At 35.2% G+C, this 18,215-nt stretch overlaps 24 non-coding genes across 24 annotated transcripts; all 24 read left to right on the forward strand.

Moving 5' to 3' along the window:
• Nucleotides 1-232: 232 nt before the first annotated feature.
• TRNAD-GUC (transfer RNA aspartic acid (anticodon GUC)) lies at nt 233-304 on the forward strand. The gene has a single exon. It is a non-coding gene; the product is annotated as a tRNA-Asp (tRNA).
• Nucleotides 305-929: 625 nt separating this feature from the next.
• TRNAD-GUC (transfer RNA aspartic acid (anticodon GUC)) lies at nt 930-1,001 on the forward strand. Its single transcript has one exon. It is a non-coding gene; the product is annotated as a tRNA-Asp (tRNA).
• Nucleotides 1,002-1,626: 625 nt separating this feature from the next.
• Nucleotides 1,627-1,698, forward strand: TRNAD-GUC (transfer RNA aspartic acid (anticodon GUC)). The gene has a single exon. It is a non-coding gene; the product is annotated as a tRNA-Asp (tRNA).
• A 635-nt stretch (nt 1,699-2,333) lies between these two features.
• TRNAD-GUC (transfer RNA aspartic acid (anticodon GUC)) lies at nt 2,334-2,405 on the forward strand. The gene has a single exon. It is a non-coding gene; the product is annotated as a tRNA-Asp (tRNA).
• A 625-nt stretch (nt 2,406-3,030) lies between these two features.
• TRNAD-GUC (transfer RNA aspartic acid (anticodon GUC)) lies at nt 3,031-3,102 on the forward strand. The gene has a single exon. It is a non-coding gene; the product is annotated as a tRNA-Asp (tRNA).
• A 625-nt stretch (nt 3,103-3,727) lies between these two features.
• On the forward strand, nt 3,728-3,799 carry TRNAD-GUC (transfer RNA aspartic acid (anticodon GUC)). The gene has a single exon. It is a non-coding gene; the product is annotated as a tRNA-Asp (tRNA).
• A 625-nt stretch (nt 3,800-4,424) lies between these two features.
• TRNAD-GUC (transfer RNA aspartic acid (anticodon GUC)) lies at nt 4,425-4,496 on the forward strand. The gene has a single exon. It is a non-coding gene; the product is annotated as a tRNA-Asp (tRNA).
• Nucleotides 4,497-5,125: 629 nt separating this feature from the next.
• Nucleotides 5,126-5,197, forward strand: TRNAD-GUC (transfer RNA aspartic acid (anticodon GUC)). The gene has a single exon. It is a non-coding gene; the product is annotated as a tRNA-Asp (tRNA).
• A 625-nt stretch (nt 5,198-5,822) lies between these two features.
• On the forward strand, nt 5,823-5,894 carry TRNAD-GUC (transfer RNA aspartic acid (anticodon GUC)). Its single transcript has one exon. It is a non-coding gene; the product is annotated as a tRNA-Asp (tRNA).
• A 625-nt stretch (nt 5,895-6,519) lies between these two features.
• Nucleotides 6,520-6,591, forward strand: TRNAD-GUC (transfer RNA aspartic acid (anticodon GUC)). Its single transcript has one exon. It is a non-coding gene; the product is annotated as a tRNA-Asp (tRNA).
• A 639-nt stretch (nt 6,592-7,230) lies between these two features.
• On the forward strand, nt 7,231-7,302 carry TRNAD-GUC (transfer RNA aspartic acid (anticodon GUC)). Its single transcript has one exon. It is a non-coding gene; the product is annotated as a tRNA-Asp (tRNA).
• A 625-nt stretch (nt 7,303-7,927) lies between these two features.
• Nucleotides 7,928-7,999, forward strand: TRNAD-GUC (transfer RNA aspartic acid (anticodon GUC)). Its single transcript has one exon. It is a non-coding gene; the product is annotated as a tRNA-Asp (tRNA).
• Nucleotides 8,000-9,321: 1,322 nt separating this feature from the next.
• Nucleotides 9,322-9,393, forward strand: TRNAD-GUC (transfer RNA aspartic acid (anticodon GUC)). Its single transcript has one exon. It is a non-coding gene; the product is annotated as a tRNA-Asp (tRNA).
• A 633-nt stretch (nt 9,394-10,026) lies between these two features.
• TRNAD-GUC (transfer RNA aspartic acid (anticodon GUC)) lies at nt 10,027-10,098 on the forward strand. The gene has a single exon. It is a non-coding gene; the product is annotated as a tRNA-Asp (tRNA).
• A 625-nt stretch (nt 10,099-10,723) lies between these two features.
• Nucleotides 10,724-10,795, forward strand: TRNAD-GUC (transfer RNA aspartic acid (anticodon GUC)). The gene has a single exon. It is a non-coding gene; the product is annotated as a tRNA-Asp (tRNA).
• Nucleotides 10,796-11,420: 625 nt separating this feature from the next.
• On the forward strand, nt 11,421-11,492 carry TRNAD-GUC (transfer RNA aspartic acid (anticodon GUC)). Its single transcript has one exon. It is a non-coding gene; the product is annotated as a tRNA-Asp (tRNA).
• A 631-nt stretch (nt 11,493-12,123) lies between these two features.
• On the forward strand, nt 12,124-12,195 carry TRNAD-GUC (transfer RNA aspartic acid (anticodon GUC)). Its single transcript has one exon. It is a non-coding gene; the product is annotated as a tRNA-Asp (tRNA).
• A 625-nt stretch (nt 12,196-12,820) lies between these two features.
• On the forward strand, nt 12,821-12,892 carry TRNAD-GUC (transfer RNA aspartic acid (anticodon GUC)). The gene has a single exon. It is a non-coding gene; the product is annotated as a tRNA-Asp (tRNA).
• Nucleotides 12,893-13,519: 627 nt separating this feature from the next.
• Nucleotides 13,520-13,591, forward strand: TRNAD-GUC (transfer RNA aspartic acid (anticodon GUC)). The gene has a single exon. It is a non-coding gene; the product is annotated as a tRNA-Asp (tRNA).
• Nucleotides 13,592-14,216: 625 nt separating this feature from the next.
• Nucleotides 14,217-14,288, forward strand: TRNAD-GUC (transfer RNA aspartic acid (anticodon GUC)). The gene has a single exon. It is a non-coding gene; the product is annotated as a tRNA-Asp (tRNA).
• Nucleotides 14,289-14,919: 631 nt separating this feature from the next.
• Nucleotides 14,920-14,991, forward strand: TRNAD-GUC (transfer RNA aspartic acid (anticodon GUC)). Its single transcript has one exon. It is a non-coding gene; the product is annotated as a tRNA-Asp (tRNA).
• Nucleotides 14,992-15,616: 625 nt separating this feature from the next.
• On the forward strand, nt 15,617-15,688 carry TRNAD-GUC (transfer RNA aspartic acid (anticodon GUC)). The gene has a single exon. It is a non-coding gene; the product is annotated as a tRNA-Asp (tRNA).
• Nucleotides 15,689-17,020: 1,332 nt separating this feature from the next.
• On the forward strand, nt 17,021-17,092 carry TRNAD-GUC (transfer RNA aspartic acid (anticodon GUC)). The gene has a single exon. It is a non-coding gene; the product is annotated as a tRNA-Asp (tRNA).
• Nucleotides 17,093-17,717: 625 nt separating this feature from the next.
• Nucleotides 17,718-17,789, forward strand: TRNAD-GUC (transfer RNA aspartic acid (anticodon GUC)). The gene has a single exon. It is a non-coding gene; the product is annotated as a tRNA-Asp (tRNA).
• Nucleotides 17,790-18,215: the final 426 nt, after the last annotated feature.

An 18,215-nucleotide genomic window follows, 5' to 3' on the forward strand; every position in this document is an offset into this window, starting at 1 on the left:
GATAGATAGAAAGATAGATAGACAGATCGATAAATAGGTATTTATTTTAATCAATCATTTCTTATTAAAGCAGATTATTTTTGGCTAGGAATTTCTGATTTGTAATCATTTATGAAAAAAGATTGCTTCTCCTAACCAAAGGAAGCAAAGCTGCCTATTACAATACTGTGAATTGATTGAGGGCATGCCCTAACCTCATGGAGGTGAGCACTGTTGAACTGAAGCCAATATGTCCTCGTTAGTATAGTGGTCAGTATCCCCGCCTGTCACGCGGGAGACCGGGGTTCAATTCCCCGACGGGGAGACGATTCCTTTTATTCACACAATTAAATAAAATGATGTACTTAATAACATTGTAAACTATATTTGTCATTATCCTTGTCTATTACGATTGAGATAAACGTTGAATTCAGTGATGGCCAAATTGCTTACAGATGTGTTAACTAAAAGTCAGAATATGCTCTGAATATTTCAATCTGCACAGACCATACCATCAAAAACAATTTACATCTATAATCTAATGGAAATTGAATGAAGCAGTGGGGAATATTATGCTTCTGCTCAACTCTAGGGGCTAGATTTAGAAGTGGAGTGGATGCTTTTTGTTAGTAGTGACCCCTGGTGGTAAATGGTTATAAGCTGCAAATGGTAAAGTGAGCTGATTGTATATATATATATATATATATACATATACATAGATAGATAGAAAGATAGATAGACAGATCGATAAATAGGTATTTATTTTAATCAATCATTTCTTATTAAAGCAGATTATTTTTGGCTAGGAATTTCTGATTTGTAATCATTTATGAAAAAAGATTGCTTCTCCTAACCAAAAGAAGCAAAGCTGCCTATTACAATACTGTGAATTGATTGAGGGCATGCCCTAACCTCATGGAGGTGAGCACTGTTGAACTGAAGCCAATATGTCCTCGTTAGTATAGTGGTCAGTATCCCCGCCTGTCACGCGGGAGACCGGGGTTCAATTCCCCGACGGGGAGACGATTCCTTTTATTCACACAATTAAATAAAATGATGTACTTAATAACATTGTAAACTATATTTGTCATTATCCTTCTCTATTACGATTGAGATAAACGTTGAATTCAGTGATGGCCAAATTGCTTACAGATGTGTTAACTAAAAGTCAGAATATGCTCTGAATATTTCAATCTGCACAGACCATACCATCAAAAACAATTTACATCTATAATCTAATGGAAATGGAATGAAGCAGTGGGGAATATTATGCTTCTGCTCAACTCTAGGGGCTAGATTTAGAAGTGGAGTGGATGCTTTTTGTTAGTAGTGACCCCTGGTGGTAAATGGTTATAAGCTGCAAATGGTAAAGTGAGCTGATTGTATATATATATATATATATATACATATACATAGATAGATAGAAAGATAGATAGACAGATCGATAAATAGGTATTTATTTTAATCAATCATTTCTTATTAAAGCAGATTATTTTTGGCTAGGAATTTCTGATTTGTAATCATTTATGAAAAAAGATTGCTTCTCCTAACCAAAAGAAGCAAAGCTGCCTATTACAATACTGTGAATTGATTGAGGGCATGCCCTAACCTCATGAAGGTGAGCACTGTTGAACTGAAGACAATATGTCCTCGTTAGTATAGTGGTCAGTATCCCCGCCTGTCACGCGGGAGACCGGGGTTCAATTCCCCGACGGGGAGACGATTCCTTTTATTCACACAATTAAATAAAATGATGTACTTAATAACATTGTAAACTATATTTGTCATTATCCTTGTCTATTACGATTGAGATAAACGTTGAATTCAGTGATGGCCAAATTGCTTACAGATGTGTTAACTAAAAGTCAGAATATGCTCTGAATATTTCAATCTGCACAGACCATACCATCAAAAACAATTTACATCTATAATCTAATGGAAATGGAATGAAGCAGTGGGGAATATTATGCTTCTGCTCAACTCTAGGGGCTAGATTTAGAAGTGGAGTGGATGCTTTTTGTTAGTAGTGACCCCTGGTGGTAAATGGTTATAAGCTGCAAATGGTAAAGTGAGCTGATTGTATATATATATATATATATATATATATATATACATATACATAGATAGATAGAAAGATAGATAGACAGATCGATAAATAGGTATTTATTTTAATCAATCATTTCTTATTAAAGCAGATTATTTTTGGCTAGGAATTTCTGATTTGTAATCATTTATGAAAAAAGATTGCTTCTCCTAACCAAAGGAAGCAAAGCTGCCTATTACAATACTGTGAATTGATTGAGGGCATGCCCTAACCTCATGGAGGTGAGCACTGTTGAACTGAAGCCAATATGTCCTCGTTAGTATAGTGGTCAGTATCCCCGCCTGTCACGCGGGAGACCGGGGTTCAATTCCCCGACGGGGAGACGATTCCTTTTATTCACACAATTAAATAAAATGATGTACTTAATAACATTGTAAACTATATTTGTCATTATCCTTGTCTATTACGATTGAGATAAACGTTGAATTCAGTGATGGCCAAATTGCTTACAGATGTGTTAACTAAAAGTCAGAATATGCTCTGAATATTTCAATCTGCACAGACCATACCATCAAAAACAATTTACATCTATAATCTAATGGAAATTGAATGAAGCAGTGGGGAATATTATGCTTCTGCTCAACTCTAGGGGCTAGATTTAGAAGTGGAGTGGATGCTTTTTGTTAGTAGTGACCCCTGGTGGTAAATGGTTATAAGCTGCAAATGGTAAAGTGAGCTGATTGTATATATATATATATATATATACATATACATAGATAGATAGAAAGATAGATAGACAGATCGATAAATAGGTATTTATTTTAATCAATCATTTCTTATTAAAGCAGATTATTTTTGGCTAGGAATTTCTGATTTGTAATCATTTATGAAAAAAGATTGCTTCTCCTAACCAAAAGAAGCAAAGCTGCCTATTACAATACTGTGAATTGATTGAGGGCATGCCCTAACCTCATGGAGGTGAGCACTGTTGAACTGAAGCCAATATGTCCTCGTTAGTATAGTGGTCAGTATCCCCGCCTGTCACGCGGGAGACCGGGGTTCAATTCCCCGACGGGGAGACGATTCCTTTTATTCACACAATTAAATAAAATGATGTACTTAATAACATTGTAAACTATATTTGTCATTATCCTTCTCTATTACGATTGAGATAAACGTTGAATTCAGTGATGGCCAAATTGCTTACAGATGTGTTAACTAAAAGTCAGAATATGCTCTGAATATTTCAATCTGCACAGACCATACCATCAAAAACAATTTACATCTATAATCTAATGGAAATGGAATGAAGCAGTGGGGAATCTTATGCTTCTGCTCAACTCTAGGGGCTAGATTTAGAAGTGGAGTGGATGCTTTTTGTTAGTAGTGACCCCTGGTGGTAAATGGTTATAAGCTGCAAATGGTAAAGTGAGCTGATTGTATATATATATATATATATATACATATACATAGATAGATAGAAAGATAGATAGACAGATCGATAAATAGGTATTTATTTTAATCAATCATTTCTTATTAAAGCAGATTATTTTTGGCTAGGAATTTCTGATTTGTAATCATTTATGAAAAAAGATTGCTTCTCCTAACCAAAGGAAGCAAAGCTGCCTATTACAATACTGTGAATTGATTGAGGGCATGCCCTAACCTCATGGAGGTGAGCACTGTTGAACTGAAGCCAATATGTCCTCGTTAGTATAGTGGTCAGTATCCCCGCCTGTCACGCGGGAGACCGGGGTTCAATTCCCCGACGGGGAGACGATTCCTTTTATTCACACAATTAAATAAAATGATGTACTTAATAACATTGTAAACTATATTTGTCATTATCCTTGTCTATTACGATTGAGATAAACGTTGAATTCAGTGATGGCCAAATTGCTTACAGATGTGTTAACTAAAAGTCAGAATATGCTCTGAATATTTCAATCTGCACAGACCATACCATCAAAAACAATTTACATCTATAATCTAATGGAAATGGAATGAAGCAGTGGGGAATCTTATGCTTCTGCTCAACTCTAGGGGCTAGATTTAGAAGTGGAGTGGATGCTTTTTGTTAGTAGTGACCCCTGGTGGTAAATGGTTATAAGCTGCAAATGGTAAAGTGAGCTGATTGTATATATATATATATATATATACATATACATAGATAGATAGAAAGATAGATAGACAGATCGATAAATAGGTATTTATTTTAATCAATCATTTCTTATTAAAGCAGATTATTTTTGGCTAGGAATTTCTGATTTGTAATCATTTATGAAAAAAGATTGCTTCTCCTAACCAAAGGAAGCAAAGCTGCCTATTACAATACTGTGAATTGATTGAGGGCATGCCCTAACCTCATGGAGGTGAGCACTGTTGAACTGAAGCCAATATGTCCTCGTTAGTATAGTGGTCAGTATCCCCGCCTGTCACGCGGGAGACCGGGGTTCAATTCCCCGACGGGGAGACGATTCCTTTTATTCACACAATTAAATAAAATGATGTACTTAATAACATTGTAAACTATATTTGTCATTATCCTTGTCTATTACGATTGAGATAAACGTTGAATTCAGTGATGGCCAAATTGCTTACAGATGTGTTAACTAAAAGTCAGAATATGCTCTGAATATTTCAATCTGCACAGACCATACCATCAAAAACAATTTACATCTATAATCTAATGGAAATTGAATGAAGCAGTGGGGAATATTATGCTTCTGCTCAACTCTAGGGGCTAGATTTAGAAGTGGAGTGGATGCTTTTTGTTAGTAGTGACCCCTGGTGGTAAATGGTTATAAGCTGCAAATGGTAAAGTGAGCTGATTGTATATATATATATATATATATATATACATATACATAGATAGATAGAAAGATAGATAGACAGATCGATAAATAGGTATTTATTTTAATCAATCATTTCTTATTAAAGCAGATTATTTTTGGCTAGGAATTTCTGATTTGTAATCATTTATGAAAAAAGATTGCTTCTCCTAACCAAAAGAAGCAAAGCTGCCTATTACAATACTGTGAATTGATTGAGGGCATGCCCTAACCTCATGAAGGTGAGCACTGTTGAACTGAAGACAATATGTCCTCGTTAGTATAGTGGTCAGTATCCCCGCCTGTCACGCGGGAGACCGGGGTTCAATTCCCCGACGGGGAGACGATTCCTTTTATTCACACAATTAAATAAAATGATGTACTTAATAACATTGTAAACTATATTTGTCATTATCCTTGTCTATTACGATTGAGATAAACGTTGAATTCAGTGATGGCCAAATTGCTTACAGATGTGTTAACTAAAAGTCAGAATATGCTCTGAATATTTCAATCTGCACAGACCATACCATCAAAAACAATTTACATCTATAATCTAATGGAAATGGAATGAAGCAGTGGGGAATATTATGCTTCTGCTCAACTCTAGGGGCTAGATTTAGAAGTGGAGTGGATGCTTTTTGTTAGTAGTGACCCCTGGTGGTAAATGGTTATAAGCTGCAAATGGTAAAGTGAGCTGATTGTATATATATATATATATATATACATATACATAGATAGATAGAAAGATAGATAGACAGATCGATAAATAGGTATTTATTTTAATCAATCATTTCTTATTAAAGCAGATTATTTTTGGCTAGGAATTTCTGATTTGTAATCATTTATGAAAAAAGATTGCTTCTCCTAACCAAAGGAAGCAAAGCTGCCTATTACAATACTGTGAATTGATTGAGGGCATGCCCTAACCTCATGGAGGTGAGCACTGTTGAACTGAAGCCAATATGTCCTCGTTAGTATAGTGGTCAGTATCCCCGCCTGTCACGCGGGAGACCGGGGTTCAATTCCCCGACGGGGAGACGATTCCTTTTATTCACACAATTAAATAAAATGATGTACTTAATAACATTGTAAACTATATTTGTCATTATCCTTGTCTATTACGATTGAGATAAACGTTGAATTCAGTGATGGCCAAATTGCTTACAGATGTGTTAACTAAAAGTCAGAATATGCTCTGAATATTTCAATCTGCACAGACCATACCATCAAAAACAATTTACATCTATAATCTAATGGAAATTGAATGAAGCAGTGGGGAATATTATGCTTCTGCTCAACTCTAGGGGCTAGATTTAGAAGTGGAGTGGATGCTTTTTGTTAGTAGTGACCCCTGGTGGTAAATGGTTATAAGCTGCAAATGGTAAAGTGAGCTGATTGTATATATATATATATATATATACATATACATAGATAGATAGAAAGATAGATAGACAGATCGATAAATAGGTATTTATTTTAATCAATCATTTCTTATTAAAGCAGATTATTTTTGGCTAGGAATTTCTGATTTGTAATCATTTATGAAAAAAGATTGCTTCTCCTAACCAAAAGAAGCAAAGCTGCCTATTACAATACTGTGAATTGATTGAGGGCATGCCCTAACCTCATGAAGGTGAGCACTGTTGAACTGAAGACAATATGTCCTCGTTAGTATAGTGGTCAGTATCCCCGCCTGTCACGCGGGAGACCGGGGTTCAATTCCCCGACGGGGAGACGATTCCTTTTATTCACACAATTAAATAAAATGATGTACTTAATAACATTGTAAACTATATTTGTCATTATCCTTGTCTATTACGATTGAGATAAACGTTGAATTCAGTGATGGCCAAATTGCTTACAGATGTGTTAACTAAAAGTCAGAATATGCTCTGAATATTTCAATCTGCACAGACCATACCATCAAAAACAATTTACATCTATAATCTAATGGAAATGGAATGAAGCAGTGGGGAATATTATGCTTCTGCTCAACTCTAGGGGCTAGATTTAGAAGTGGAGTGGATGCTTTTTGTTAGTAGTGACCCCTGGTGGTAAATGGTTATAAGCTGCAAATGGTAAAGTGAGCTGATTGTATATATATATATATATATATATATATATATATATACATATACATAGATAGATAGAAAGATAGATAGACAGATCGATAAATAGGTATTTATTTTAATCAATCATTTCTTATTAAAGCAGATTATTTTTGGCTAGGAATTTCTGATTTGTAATCATTTATGAAAAAAGATTGCTTCTCCTAACCAAAGGAAGCAAAGCTGCCTATTACAATACTGTGAATTGATTGAGGGCATGCCCTAACCTCATGGAGGTGAGCACTGTTGAACTGAAGCCAATATGTCCTCGTTAGTATAGTGGTCAGTATCCCCGCCTGTCACGCGGGAGACCGGGGTTCAATTCCCCGACGGGGAGACGATTCCTTTTATTCACACAATTAAATAAAATTATGTACTTAATAACATTGTAAACTATATTTGTCATTATCCTTCTCTATTACGATTGAGATAAACGTTGAATTCAGTGATGGCCAAATTGCTTACAGATGTGTTAACTAAAAGTCAGAATATGCTCTGAATATTTCAATCTGCACAGACCATACCATCAAAAACAATTTACATCTATAATCTAATGGAAATGGAATGAAGCAGTGGGGAATCTTATGCTTCTGCTCAACTCTAGGGGCTAGATTTAGAAGTGGAGTGGATGCTTTTTGTTAGTAGTGACCCCTGGTGGTAAATGGTTATAAGCTGCAAATGGTAAAGTGAGCTGATTGTATATATATATATATATATATACATATACATAGATAGATAGAAAGATAGATAGACAGATCGATAAATAGGTATTTATTTTAATCAATCATTTCTTATTAAAGCAGATTATTTTTGGCTAGGAATTTCTGATTTGTAATCATTTATGAAAAAAGATTGCTTCTCCTAACCAAAGGAAGCAAAGCTGCCTATTACAATACTGTGAATTGATTGAGGGCATGCCCTAACCTCATGGAGGTGAGCACTGTTGAACTGAAGCCAATATGTCCTCGTTAGTATAGTGGTCAGTATCCCCGCCTGTCACGCGGGAGACCGGGGTTCAATTCCCCGACGGGGAGACGATTCCTTTTATTCACACAATTAAATAAAATGATGTACTTAATAACATTGTAAACTATATTTGTCATTATCCTTGTCTATTACGATTGAGATAAACGTTGAATTCAGTGATGGCCAAATTGCTTACAGATGTGTTAACTAAAAGTCAGAATATGCTCTGAATATTTCAATCTGCACAGACCATACCATCAAAAACAATTTACATCTATAATCTAATGGAAATGGAATGAAGCAGTGGGGAATCTTATGCTTCTGCTCAACTCTAGGGGCTAGATTTAGAAGTGGAGTGGATGCTTTTTGTTAGTAGTGACCCCTGGTGGTAAATGGTTATAAGCTGCAAATGGTAAAGTGAGCTGATTGTATATATATATATATATATATACATATACATAGATAGATAGAAAGATAGATAGACAGATCGATAAATAGGTATTTATTTTAATCAATCATTTCTTATTAAAGCAGATTATTTTTGGCTAGGAATTTCTGATTTGTAATCATTTATGAAAAAAGATTGCTTCTCCTAACCAAAGGAAGCAAAGCTGCCTATTACAATACTGTGAATTGATTGAGGGCATGCCCTAACCTCATGGAGGTGAGCACTGTTGAACTGAAGCCAATATGTCCTCCTTAGTATAGTGGTCAGTATCCCCGCCTGTCACGCGGGAGACCGGGGTTCAATTCCCCGACGGGGAGACGATTCCTTTTATTCACACAATTAAATAAAATGATGTACTTAATAACATTGTAAACTATATTTGTCATTATCCTTGTCTATTACGATTGAGATAAACGTTGAATTCAGTGATGGCCAAATTGCTTACAGATGTGTTAACTAAAAGTCAGAATATGCTCTGAATATTTCAATCTGCACAGACCATACCATCAAAAACAATTTACATCTATAATCTAATGGAAATTGAATGAAGCAGTGGGGAATATTATGCTTCTGCTCAACTCTAGGGGCTAGATTTAGAAGTGGAGTGGATGCTTTTTGTTAGTAGTGACCCCTGGTGGTAAATGGTTATAAGCTGCAAATGGTAAAGTGAGCTGATTGTATATATATATATATATATATACATATACATAGATAGATAGAAAGATAGATAGACAGATCGATAAATAGGTATTTATTTTAATCAATCATTTCTTATTAAAGCAGATTATTTTTGGCTAGGAATTTCTGATTTGTAATCATTTATGAAAAAAGATTGCTTCTCCTAACCAAAGGAAGCAAAGCTGCCTATTACAATACTGTGAATTGATTGAGGGCATGCCCTAACCTCATGGAGGTGAGCACTGTTGAACTGAAGCCAATATGTCCTCGTTAGTATAGTGGTCAGTATCCCCGCCTGTCACGCGGGAGACCGGGGTTCAATTCCCCGACGGGGAGACGATTCCTTTTATTCACACAATTAAATAAAATGATGTACTTAATAACATTGTAAACTATATTTGTCATTATCCTTGTCTATTACGATTGAGATAAACGTTGAATTCAGTGATGGCCAAATTGCTTACAGATGTGTTAACTAAAAGTCAGAATATGCTCTGAATATTTCAATCTGCACAGACCATACCATCAAAAACAATTTACATCTATAATCTAATGGAAATTGAATGAAGCAGTGGGGAATATTATGCTTCTGCTCAACTCTAGGGGCTAGATTTAGAAGTGGAGTGGATGCTTTTTGTTAGTAGTGACCCCTGGTGGTAAATGGTTATAAGCTGCAAATGGTAAAGTGAGCTGATTGTATATATATATATATATATATATATATATACATATACATAGATAGATAGAAAGATAGATAGACAGATCGATAAATAGGTATTTATTTTAATCAATCATTTCTTATTAAAGCAGATTATTTTTGGCTAGGAATTTCTGATTTGTAATCATTTATGAAAAAAGATTGCTTCTCCTAACCAAAAGAAGCAAAGCTGCCTATTACAATACTGTGAATTGATTGAGGGCATGCCCTAACCTCATGAAGGTGAGCACTGTTGAACTGAAGACAATATGTCCTCGTTAGTATAGTGGTCAGTATCCCCGCCTGTCACGCGGGAGACCGGGGTTCAATTCCCCGACGGGGAGACGATTCCTTTTATTCACACAATTAAATAAAATGATGTACTTAATAACATTGTAAACTATATTTGTCATTATCCTTGTCTATTACGATTGAGATAAACGTTGAATTCAGTGATGGCCAAATTGCTTACAGATGTGTTAACTAAAAGTCAGAATATGCTCTGAATATTTCAATCTGCACAGACCATACCATCAAAAACAATTTACATCTATAATCTAATGGAAATGGAATGAAGCAGTGGGGAATATTATGCTTCTGCTCAACTCTAGGGGCTAGATTTAGAAGTGGAGTGGATGCTTTTTGTTAGTAGTGACCCCTGGTGGTAAATGGTTATAAGCTGCAAATGGTAAAGTGAGCTGATTGTATATATATATATATATATATACATATACATAGATAGATAGAAAGATAGATAGACAGATCGATAAATAGGTATTTATTTTAATCAATCATTTCTTATTAAAGCAGATTATTTTTGGCTAGGAATTTCTGATTTGTAATCATTTATGAAAAAAGATTGCTTCTCCTAACCAAAGGAAGCAAAGCTGCCTATTACAATACTGTGAATTGATTGAGGGCATGCCCTAACCTCATGGAGGTGAGCACTGTTGAACTGAAGCCAATATGTCCTCGTTAGTATAGTGGTCAGTATCCCCGCCTGTCACGCGGGAGACCGGGGTTCAATTCCCCGACGGGGAGACGATTCCTTTTATTCACACAATTAAATAAAATGATGTACTTAATAACATTGTAAACTATATTTGTCATTATCCTTGTCTATTACGATTGAGATAAACGTTGAATTCAGTGATGGCCAAATTGCTTACAGATGTGTTAACTAAAAGTCAGAATATGCTCTGAATATTTCAATCTGCACAGACCATACCATCAAAAACAATTTACATCTATAATCTAATGGAAATTGAATGAAGCAGTGGGGAATATTATGCTTCTGCTCAACTCTAGGGGCTAGATTTAGAAGTGGAGTGGATGCTTTTTGTTAGTAGTGACCCCTGGTGGTAAATGGTTATAAGCTGCAAATGGTAAAGTGAGCTGATTGTATATATATATATATATATATACATATACATAGATAGATAGAAAGATAGATAGACAGATCGATAAATAGGTATTTATTTTAATCAATCATTTCTTATTAAAGCAGATTATTTTTGGCTAGGAATTTCTGATTTGTAATCATTTATGAAAAAAGATTGCTTCTCCTAACCAAAAGAAGCAAAGCTGCCTATTACAATACTGTGAATTGATTGAGGGCATGCCCTAACCTCATGAAGGTGAGCACTGTTGAACTGAAGACAATATGTCCTCGTTAGTATAGTGGTCAGTATCCCCGCCTGTCACGCGGGAGACCGGGGTTCAATTCCCCGACGGGGAGACGATTCCTTTTATTCACACAATTAAATAAAATGATGTACTTAATAACATTGTAAACTATATTTGTCATTATCCTTGTCTATTACGATTGAGATAAACGTTGAATTCAGTGATGGCCAAATTGCTTACAGATGTGTTAACTAAAAGTCAGAATATGCTCTGAATATTTCAATCTGCACAGACCATACCATCAAAAACAATTTACATCTATAATCTAATGGAAATGGAATGAAGCAGTGGGGAATATTATGCTTCTGCTCAACTCTAGGGGCTAGATTTAGAAGTGGAGTGGATGCTTTTTGTTAGTAGTGACCCCTGGTGGTAAATGGTTATAAGCTGCAAATGGTAAAGTGAGCTGATTGTATATATATATATATATATATATATATACATATACATAGATAGATAGAAAGATAGATAGACAGATCGATAAATAGGTATTTATTTTAATCAATCATTTCTTATTAAAGCAGATTATTTTTGGCTAGGAATTTCTGATTTGTAATCATTTATGAAAAAAGATTGCTTCTCCTAACCAAAGGAAGCAAAGCTGCCTATTACAATACTGTGAATTGATTGAGGGCATGCCCTAACCTCATGGAGGTGAGCACTGTTGAACTGAAGCCAATATGTCCTCGTTAGTATAGTGGTCAGTATCCCCGCCTGTCACGCGGGAGACCGGGGTTCAATTCCCCGACGGGGAGACGATTCCTTTTATTCACACAATTAAATAAAATGATGTACTTAATAACATTGTAAACTATATTTGTCATTATCCTTCTCTATTACGATTGAGATAAACGTTGAATTCAGTGATGGCCAAATTGCTTACAGATGTGTTAACTAAAAGTCAGAATATGCTCTGAATATTTCAATCTGCACAGACCATACCATCAAAAACAATTTACATCTATAATCTAATGGAAATGGAATGAAGCAGTGGGGAATCTTATGCTTCTGCTCAACTCTAGGGGCTAGATTTAGAAGTGGAGTGGATGCTTTTTGTTAGTAGTGACCCCTGGTGGTAAATGGTTATAAGCTGCAAATGGTAAAGTGAGCTGATTGTATATATATATATATATATATACATATACATAGATAGATAGAAAGATAGATAGACAGATCGATAAATAGGTATTTATTTTAATCAATCATTTCTTATTAAAGCAGATTATTTTTGGCTAGGAATTTCTGATTTGTAATCATTTATGAAAAAAGATTGCTTCTCCTAACCAAAGGAAGCAAAGCTGCCTATTACAATACTGTGAATTGATTGAGGGCATGCCCTAACCTCATGGAGGTGAGCACTGTTGAACTGAAGCCAATATGTCCTCGTTAGTATAGTGGTCAGTATCCCCGCCTGTCACGCGGGAGACCGGGGTTCAATTCCCCGACGGGGAGACGATTCCTTTTATTCACACAATTAAATAAAATGATGTACTTAATAACATTGTAAACTATATTTGTCATTATCCTTGTCTATTACGATTGAGATAAACGTTGAATTCAGTGATGGCCAAATTGCTTACAGATGTGTTAACTAAAAGTCAGAATATGCTCTGAATATTTCAATCTGCACAGACCATACCATCAAAAACAATTTACATCTATAATCTAATGGAAATGGAATGAAGCAGTGGGGAATCTTATGCTTCTGCTCAACTCTAGGGGCTAGATTTAGAAGTGGAGTGGATGCTTTTTGTTAGTGGTGACCCCTGGTGGTAAATGGTTATAAGCTGCAAATGGTAAAGTGAGCTGATTGTATATATATATATATATATATATACATATACATAGATAGATAGAAAGATAGATAGACAGATCGATAAATAGGTATTTATTTTAATCAATCATTTCTTATTAAAGCAGATTATTTTTGGCTAGGAATTTCTGATTTGTAATCATTTATGAAAAAAGATTGCTTCTCCTAACCAAAGGAAGCAAAGCTGCCTATTACAATACTGTGAATTGATTGAGGGCATGCCCTAACCTCATGGAGGTGAGCACTGTTGAACTGAAGCCAATATGTCCTCGTTAGTATAGTGGTCAGTATCCCCGCCTGTCACGCGGGAGACCGGGGTTCAATTCCCCGACGGGGAGACGATTCCTTTTATTCACACAATTAAATAAAATGATGTACTTAATAACATTGTAAACTATATTTGTCATTATCCTTGTCTATTACGATTGAGATAAACGTTGAATTCAGTGATGGCCAAATTGCTTACAGATGTGTTAACTAAAAGTCAGAATATGCTCTGAATATTTCAATCTGCACAGACCATACCATCAAAAACAATTTACATCTATAATCTAATGGAAATTGAATGAAGCAGTGGGGAATATTATGCTTCTGCTCAACTCTAGGGGCTAGATTTAGAAGTGGAGTGGATGCTTTTTGTTAGTAGTGACCCCTGGTGGTAAATGGTTATAAGCTGCAAATGGTAAAGTGAGCTGATTGTATATATATATATATATATATACATATACATAGATAGATAGAAAGATAGATAGACAGATCGATAAATAGGTATTTATTTTAATCAATCATTTCTTATTAAAGCAGATTATTTTTGGCTAGGAATTTCTGATTTGTAATCATTTATGAAAAAAGATTGCTTCTCCTAACCAAAAGAAGCAAAGCTGCCTATTACAATACTGTGAATTGATTGAGGGCATGCCCTAACCTCGTGAAGGTGAGCACTGTTGAACTGAAGACAATATGTCCTCGTTAGTATAGTGGTCAGTATCCCCGCCTGTCACGCGGGAGACCGGGGTTCAATTCCCCGACGGGGAGACGATTCCTTTTATTCACACAATTAAATAAAATGATGTACTTAATAACATTGTAAACTATATTTGTCATTATCCTTGTCTATTACGATTGAGATAAACGTTGAATTCAGTGATGGCCAAATTGCTTACAGATGTGTTAACTAAAAGTCAGAATATGCTCTGAATATTTCAATCTGCACAGACCATACCATCAAAAACAATTTACATCTATAATCTAATGGAAATGGAATGAAGCAGTGGGGAATCTTATGCTTCTGCTCAACTCTAGGGGCTAGATTTAGAAGTGGAGTGGATGCTTTTTGTTAGTAGTGACCCCTGGTGGTAAATGGTTATAAGCTGCAAATGGTAAAGTGAGCTGATTGTATATATATATATATATATATATATATACATATACATAGATAGATAGAAAGATAGATAGACAGATCGATAAATAGGTATTTATTTTAATCAATCATTTCTTATTAAAGCAGATTATTTTTGGCTAGGAATTTCGGATTTGTAATCATTTATGAAAAAAGATTGCTTCTCCTAACCAAACGAAGCAAAGCTGCCTATTACAATACTGTGAATTGATTGAGGGCATGCCCTAACCTCATGGAGGTGAGCACTGTTGAACTGAAGACAATATGTCCTCGTTAGTATAGTGGTCAGTATCCCCGCCTGTCACGCGGGAGACCGGGGTTCAATTCCCCGACGGGGAGACGATTCCTTTTATTCACACAATTAAATAAAATGATGTACTTAATAACATTGTAAACTATATTTGTCATTATCCTTGTCTATTACGATTGAGATAAACGTTGAATTCAGTGATGGCCAAATTGCTTACAGATGTGTTAACTAAAAGTCAGAATATGCTCTGAATATTTCAATCTGCACAGACCATACCATCAAAAACAATTTACATCTATAATCTAATGGAAATGGAATGAAGCAGTGGGGAATCTTATGCTTCTGCTCAACTCTAGGGGCTAGATTTAGAAGTGGAGTGGATGCTTTTTGTTAGTAGTGACCCCTGGTGGTAAATGGTTATAAGCTGCAAATGGTAAAGTGAGCTGATTGTATATATATATATATATATATACATATACATAGATAGATAGAAAGATAGATAGACAGATCGATAAATAGGTATTTATTTTAATCAATCATTTCTTATTAAAGCAGATTATTTTTGGCTAGGAATTTCGGATTTGTAATCATTTATGAAAAAAGATTGCTTCTCCTAACCAAACGAAGCAAAGCTGCCTATTACAATACTGTGAATTGATTGAGGGCATGCCCTAACCTCATGGAGGTGAGCACTGTTGAACTGAAGACAATATGTCCTCGTTAGTATAGTGGTCAGTATCCCCGCCTGTCACGCGGGAGACCGGGGTTCAATTCCCCGACGGGGAGACGATTCCTTTTATTCACACAATTAAATAAAATGATGTACTTAATAACATTGTAAACTATATTTGTCATTATCCTTGTCTATTACGATTGAGATAAACGTTGAATTCAGTGATGGCCAAATTGCTTACAGATGTGTTAACTAAAAGTCAGAATATGCTCTGAATATTTCAATCTGCACAGACCATACCATCAAAAACAATTTACATCTATAATCTAATGGAAATGGAATGAAGCAGTGGGGAATATTATGCTTCTGCTCAACTCTAGGGGCTAGATTTAGAAGTGGAGTGGATGCTTTTTGTTAGTAGTGACCCCTGGTGGTAAATGGTTATAAGCTGCAAATGGTAAAGTGAGCTGATTGTATATATATATATATATATATATATATATATACATATACATAGATAGATAGAAAGATAGATAGACAGATCGATAAATAGGTATTTATTTTAATCAATCATTTCTTATTAAAGCAGATTATTTTTGGCTAGGAATTTCGGATTTGTAATCATTTATGAAAAAAGATTGCTTCTCCTAACCAAACGAAGCAAAGCTGCCTATTACAATACTGTGAATTGATTGAGGGCATGCCCTAACCTCATGGAGGTGAGCACTGTTGAACTGAAGCCAATATGTCCTCGTTAGTATAGTGGTCAGTATCCCCGCCTGTCACGTGGGAGACCGGGGTTCAATTCCCCGACGGGGAGACGATTCCTTTTATTCACACAATTAAATAAAATGATGTACTTAATAACATTGTAAACTATATTTGTCATTATCCTTCTCTATTACGATTGAGATAAACGTTGAATTCAGTGATGGCCAAATTGCTTACAGATGTGTTAACTAAAAGTCAGAATATGCTCTGAATATTTCAATCTGCACAGACCATACCATCAAAAACAATTTACATCTATAATCTAATGGAAATGGAATGAAGCAGTGGGGAATCTTATGCTTCTGCTCAACTCTAGGGGCTAGATTTAGAAGTGGAGTGGATGATTTTTGTTAGTAGTGACCCCTGGTGGTAAATGGTTATAAGCTGCAAATGGTAAAGTGAGCTGATTGTATATATATATATATATATATACATATACATAGATAGATAGAAAGATAGATAGACAGATCGATAAATAGGTATTTATTTTAATCAATCATTTCTTATTAAAGCAGATTATTTTTGGCTAGGAATTTCTGATTTGTAATCATTTATGAAAAAAGATTGCTTCTCCTAACCAAAAGAAGCAAAGCTGCCTATTACAATACTGTGAATTGATTGAGGGCATGCCCTAACCTCATGGAGGTGAGCACTGTTGAACTGAAGCCAATATGTCCTCGTTAGTATAGTGGTCAGTATCCCCGCCTGTCACGCGGGAGACCGGGGTTCAATTCCCCGACGGGGAGACGATTCCTTTTATTCACACAATTAAATAAAATGATGTACTTAATAACATTGTAAACTATATTTGTCATTATCCTTCTCTATTACGATTGAGATAAACGTTGAATTCAGTGAAGGCCAAATTGCTTACAGATGTGTTAACTAAAAGTCAGAATATGCTCTGAATATTTCAATCTGCACAGACCATACCATCAAAAACAATTTACATCTATAATCTAATGGAAATGGAATGAAGCAATGGGGAATCTTATGCTTCTGCTCAACTCTAGGGGCTAGATTTAGAAGTGGAGTGGATGCTTTTTGTTAGTAGTGACCCCTGGTGGTAAATGGTTATAAGCTGCAAATGGTAAAGTGAGCTGATTGTATATATATATATATATATATACATATACATAGATAGATAGAAAGATAGATAGACAGATCGATAAATAGGTATTTATTTTAATCAATCATTTCTTATTAAAGCAGATTATTTTTGGCTAGGAATTTCTGATTTGTAATCATTTATGAAAAAAGATTGCTTCTGCTAACCAAAGGAAGCAAAGCTGCCTATTACAATACTGTGAATTGATTGAGGGCATGCCCTAACCTCATGGAGGTGAGCACTGTTGAACTGAAGCCAATATGTCCTCGTTAGTATAGTGGTCAGTATCCCCGCCTGTCACGCGGGAGACCGGGGTTCAATTCCCCGACGGGGAGACGATTCCTTTTATTCACACAATTAAATAAAATGATGTACTTAATAACATTGTAAACTATATTTGTCATTATCCTTGTCTATTACGATTGAGATAAACGTTGAATTCAGTGATGGCCAAATTGCTTACAGATGTGTTAACTAAAAGTCAGAATATGCTCTGAATATTTCAATCTGCACAGACCATACCATCAAAAACAATTTACATCTATAATCTAATGGAAATGGAATGAAGCAGTGGGGAATCTTATGCTTCTGCTCAACTCTAGGGGCTAGATTTAGAAGTGGAGTGGATGCTTTTTGTTAGTAGTGACCCCTGGTGGTAAATGGTTATAAGCTGCAAATGGTAAAGTGAGCTGATTGTATATATATATATATATATATATATACATAGATAGATAGAAAGATAGATAGACAGAACGATAAAT

Source organism: Triturus cristatus, chromosome 4_1, assembly GCF_964204655.1.
Source record: "Triturus cristatus chromosome 4_1, aTriCri1.1, whole genome shotgun sequence".
In the NCBI taxonomy this organism is placed as follows: domain Eukaryota; kingdom Metazoa; phylum Chordata; class Amphibia; order Caudata; family Salamandridae; genus Triturus; species Triturus cristatus.